This window comes from Coptis chinensis, chromosome 2, assembly GCF_015680905.1.
Source record: "Coptis chinensis isolate HL-2020 chromosome 2, ASM1568090v1, whole genome shotgun sequence".
Taxonomy (NCBI): Eukaryota; Viridiplantae; Streptophyta; class Magnoliopsida; order Ranunculales; family Ranunculaceae; genus Coptis; species Coptis chinensis.
The window spans coordinates 13,514,119-13,520,408 of NC_141457.1; positions in this window are offsets into that span (position 1 = coordinate 13,514,119).

Below are 6,290 nucleotides of genomic sequence, written 5' to 3' on the forward strand. Positions count from 1 at the left end.
AGCAAATCTTTTATAAGATTGGAAAGGATGATTACAATCACTCCTCTCAAGTCTCTCTAATACTTATTAGATCTCTCTTCTTGTGTCTCTCTCCTTACAAGCTTATCTCTTTGAAAGAGTTTCCTCTCAATTTTGGTGACTCTCAAAATTGTGTTTTTTTTTTTTTGGGTATGAAACCTTAACTTCTTTTATGTACTATGCTGAAATTTCGGTAAGCCATGAAATTTTGGTTCATCTCGGTTCAACAACAAAAAATCGGAACTTTGCTCTTCCTCTCACATGGTGAGGGACACCCAACAATCTCCCCCTCCTGATCCATGAGGGGGGATACATCCACAAATTCCCAAATCAATAGGAGGAGTGTGCTACCATTCCGGCGATAACATAACAAACATCAAACTTGCCTTTCAGCAAAACTTTGGTCATCATATCCGATCCATTCTTGTCGGTATATATCTTCTCAATACACATTTGCTTTTTTTTTTTCGAGAACTTCTCTAATCCAATGATAACACACATGCATATGCTTGGATCTAGAATAAAAACTTGGATTCTTGCTCAAATGGATGGCGCTCTGACTATCGCAAAGAACTTTTAATTGTTTATGTTTTAGCCCTAGTTCATTAAAGAACCTTTTCATCCATAGCATCTCTTTGCAACACTCAGTGGTTGCAATATATATATTCGGCTTATGTAGTGTAAAGGGCAACACACTTTTGCAACATCGATTGCCAAGAAACTGCCCCCCCCCCCCTGCAAATGTAAACAGATAGCCGAAAGTGGACTTCATCGAGTTGACATCTTGCCATGTTTACATCTGTGTAGCCTTCAAGTAAGGTCTTACTCTCACCAAAACACAAACACGCCTTGGAAGTGCCCTTAAGATATCTTAATATCCACTTAACACCTTCCCAATATTTTTTACCTGGATTTGACAGAAATCGGCTTACAACACCATCGGCGAAAGCAATATCCGATCTTGTACACACCATTGCATACATCAAGCTACCTACTACGGATGCATAAAGAATCTTTTGAATTTCTTTCTTCTCATGCTCACGGGCACTTACCTTTGGTCATGCGGAATTGGCTACCAAGTGGATAACTCACCGGCTTCACTTGATGCATGTTGAATCTCTTCAACACCTTCTCAATATAGTTTTCTTGAGAAAGCCACAACTTTCCACTTTTTCTGTCACGAGTGATCCACATACCAAGTATCTATTTTGCTTGACCCAAATCCTTCATCTCAAAGGACATACTCAAGTCTTTCTTCAACTTAGATATCTTGTTGATGTTTTGGCTAACTATCAACATATCATCCACATACAACAAGAGCACTATGAAATCCCAATCTGGAAACTTCTGAACAAACACACAATGATGGGAAGTAGACTCCTTATAGCCCACCATAAAAGACTCAAACTTCATGTACCATTGTCTCGGTGTCTGCTTCAACCCATACAAACTCTTTCTCAGCTTGCATACCATGTAGACACCTTCCTCAAGATCACCGTGAAGAAAAGTTATCTTGATATCAAGTTGCTCAACCTCTAGGTTCATACTTTCGGCCAAATCCAATACTACCCTAATAGAAGTCATTTTAACCACTGGAGAGAAAATTTCTTCAAAGTCAATACATTTCCTCTGACCGAATCCCTTCACAATAAAATGAGCTTTGTGCCTTGAATGTGGATTACTTTCTTCATGCTTAACTTTGAACACCCACTTGTTTTTGAGAACTTTTCTTCCTTTCGGTTTCTCAACTTAGTCATAGGTGTGATTCTTATGCAAAGAACCCATCTCATCTTGCATGGCCTTCAACCATTTCGCTCCATTTGTACCTTCAAGAGCCTCTTGATAGTACATAGGTTCTCCACCATCGGATAGCAATACATGCGTATGTAGTGGGTACCTGGTTGAAGCTTGTCTTTCTCTCTCCGGTCTCCTCACCTTATCTTTTTGTGGCTCAGGAGGATGCAGTTCTTCTTGTTCTGGTGGTGGTTCGTACATTTCATCTACATCTTCTATCTCAGTAGGTTCAATCCCATCATGAACAATAAGATCATCATTATGAGCCTCAAACCTATGGTTTTCTGTATTCTCAATGCCATCTGTTGCTTGTTTCACTGTCGGAACTTCCAGTTCTAAATTAACGATGTCATCAACAAATGCTTCTAGGTTTTCCCCATTCTCAAAGTCCTCTATTGTCTGATCTTCCAAGAACACGACATCTTGACTTCGGATTACTTTCTTGTTAATCGGATCATAAAGCTTGTAACTGAACTTCTCATCCCCATAACCAAGAAAAATGCATTGCTTGGCTTTGTCATCAAGCTTGGACCTCTCATCCTTGGGAATATGAACAAATGTTATTCACCCAAATACCCTCAAGTATCCATAATCAACATTTTTGCCTGACCATAATCTCTCTGGATAATCACTATTTAGAGGCTTTGAAGGCGATTACTTGATCACATGTATGGATGTGTGCATTGCTTTTACCCAGTAACTCTTTGGTAACTTAGAATGAGACAACATGCATTTCATCCTCTCTACAATAGTACAATTCTTCATCTCGGTTATACCATTGTGTTGTGGTGTCTTAGGCATTGTCTGCTCATGATGAATCTCATGACTCTTGCAACATTCTTCAAACGGCCCAATGTACTCTTCCCCATCATCTCAGTTATACCATTATAATGCAGTGTATTGGGCATTATCTGCTCATGACAAATTACATGACACTTGTATTACTCTTTAAATGGCACAATGTACTTTTCCCCATTATCTGAACGGATACACTTCAAAGGCTTCCCGGTCTTTCTCTCCACCATACTATGGAAAGTCTTGAACACATTGAGAACCTCATGCTTGGTCTTCAAACCATATGCCCATACCTTTCTTTAAGCATCATCAATGAAAGTCAAAAAGTACAAAGTTCTCCCGTGGGACTTCACTTTCATGGGACCACATAAATCTGAGTGTACTAGCTCATGAACATTCTCCTTGCGGTGAGAGGGGGATCTTTGGAAATATACCCTCTATTGCTTTCCAACCAAACAATGAGTACATTTATTTAAATACGTACCTTTGATGTTTGACAACACCTTTTTGCTTGGCAAGAACTTTCATGCCTTTCTCGCCCATATAACACAATCTCTTATGTCATAGATCAGTGGAAGCTTCTTCGATCTTGTGCCATATTTAACTTAGCTTTATACAAACTAGCTTGTGTCTTATAAAATGAACAACACTTTTTCCCTTTGGCTACCACAAAGGAACCTCTGCTTAGTTTCCATACCCTATTATCAAACGAGCTCTATAAACCATCATCATCTAACTTCCTAGTGAAAATTAGGCTTAGTCGAAGATTAGGGACATGTCTTACATCCTTGAGTGTCAAGGTATAACCGACACTAGTTTCCACATGAACATCACCAATCCATGTAATCCTTGAGACTCCATTATTACCCATCTTTTTTGGCTTGTAATAATGTTGTTTGTGTTGTTATTCTACCACTCTTGATTTCAAATCATTCGCCTTCCTGTTTTGCTTGTATTTTTCTTTTTGCACCTGTTTGACATCAAATACCGTCTTGTCACAAAGAAACTCAGTAAACTTCATTGTCTCAATTTTCTCATCTCCATAGATTTTCTTCATCATATCTACGATCATATTTTCTTTTTCATGTCAATGGTTTCTTCTTCTTCTTCTTCTTCTGTCGTTGGCTCTCTTTTTCTTTTTCTTCTGATATTGGTGCATACACAAAATCTTCATTTTCAGTTGCAACAAAAAACTCTAAATCATCAACAAGTAACAATTTTGTATCACATTCCCAGTAAACCTTATCACGTACTTTATGCTCTTCAACATCAAAATCAAGACTAACAATCACTACTTCTGAGTCTAACACTTCTGTGTTTTTCTAAATTTCTTTTTATGAAGCCAACTCTTCTTCTTCACACTTTTGACTACTACACCCAATTTCTAGGCATAACTTGTCTTGATCTTCACAATATATATTGCAATAATTCAATGACAAACTTTGAGCACCTTCTCTATTCTCAATTATAACGTTTTGTTTTTCAGCAACCCTATCTTTTATGTATTTGCACCCATATTTGCAATGACCAAGTTCTTTACACTTGTAACACCGAACTTTTGATTTGTCAACCCTTGTACTTTTACCATTACCATCGTAACAAACATGCAAAATCTCCCATGGATCTTTTGAAGTTTGAGCAGAAGCGATTTTCTTATAATTAGAAATTAATATATACCTAGTCATCTGTGAATACAACATAATGTTATATCATCTTTTGTTTTGTTTTCTTTAAGTGTACCTCTTTCTTCTTTAGTCAACAATGCTTCATCTTCAAGTTCTTCAATTCCTTGATCAATGACTTCCCATATATTCAGATACTTAAAGACGATCTCCATCTGAAAACTCCAATGCCCAAACATTCATGATCTTTTCCCACTTTGGAACCATCCATATATCATTTTCCATTGATTAATTTTGGATCTTTAACCGTAAAGCTCTGATACCATATGTATGATCTAATACTTTGATTCAAACACAAAAAATCGAATAATACACGTAGAAGACAAATTTGAACTAAATAAACTTTATTATATCAATTCAACCACTTATATTAAACTTGATAAACAAAAGAACTTGCCCCTTTATACCAGTGCATCTCTTTTTAACAATGCATCTCTCTTATTATTCTCTTACTTCTTCTTATGCTAATGTATAGGCACTCACACATATATATGGCTTCTCCAACTACTAATTTCTACTAAACTACTAATTAGAAAATTCTAATACCAACCCAATTCTAATCTTACTTGTATTGCCAATATCAACTTGGTTCCTAATAGCAACTCATACTTGCTAATCACACCATTTTCTAATTAATTAACCTGCAACTCTAATTTAACTAAAATAGCTAGATCTAAAATTACTAATTCCAACAAAAACTACTCTTGCTATGGATGTTGCATTCAGTCCTCTTATTATGGTGTCAAGTTTTTCTAAGAAAATTAACATTACCAAACTCAAAATTTCATGGTGTAGTTCCAAGCATCGATCTCTACAGTAAATTTACATTACCAAAATTTTCAAAGATAATTTTAACTGAAAGAGAATGTGGATGAGTCCAAGTACTTTTTTATTTTCCGTTCTTAGCCAAAGGGTTTAATTTGACTAGCCAAATGCACGTGCTATGCACTTTGGTGAGAAATGAAATCTAATGGAGAGCATATAATCTGGTTTGACATTAGTACATCTTTACAGTTATGACTTATGAATGATTAAACCACTTCTCTCATACAATTGGGCATGGTTAATAAGAGCATACATAGCTCAATCAAACCCCTTGAAGACCCAAACACAACTTCTTAGCTTGTTGGCCCCCCTCTTCCAGCGCCACAATTTATTTGAGCAACTACACGTTCATTTGTGTCAAGGTATCACAAACAACCACACTCCTCCCTGTGGTGACAAAGTAATAATTACAACAAATATCAACCTTATCAAAATAATTGAAGGATGAGACAACTTGATTCACTTACAATTAGCTTCAACAAAAGTCATTCAACAACAAGGAACTTAATTAAAAGACCACAAACATATTCCAAAAAAAGGTAATTCATAAAGTGACAGAGATAACTAATGACTCTGAAATTCAAAAGCTTAGCTCACCCCTGATTATCGTTGGTGGTTTAACTGGTTTGATCAACTGAAATTTCATCATAAAGCTCATGGAATTACATGCAAACCTTGGAAGACAATGTTCAACTTCAAGGAAAAAGAAGAGCAATGAGGATTTGGAGAAAGCCGAAGAAGGTAGTGGCTGGTATTCTTACATTTATATATTAGTAGGTCAAACAGGTGCAAATGTAAGATGATCAAAACTCCATCGATATGTCCATGAATCTCTTTAAACTGCCAAAAACAAATCTCTCCCACTAAGTTCATTATAAGTTTGAATTGAAACCCCTACTTAACGTTGGGAAATATAGTCATGAGAATAGGATAAAATATATATAATAACTAAAGCCTCTACAAAATAAGAAATACGTACTTAAAGAGTGGGTACTTGGTTGAGATCCTTGGCTGCAACAGTGCAACTACATAACTATATAGGACCTGCAAGACAAAAGATCTTGAGATTTGGAAGCTTGTCAAATATGTATTCAACTATTCATGCACATAAGTTTATAGTACAATTTTGAATAGTTCATACTAATTAGATACCTAAACAATAATAAGTATTTAATA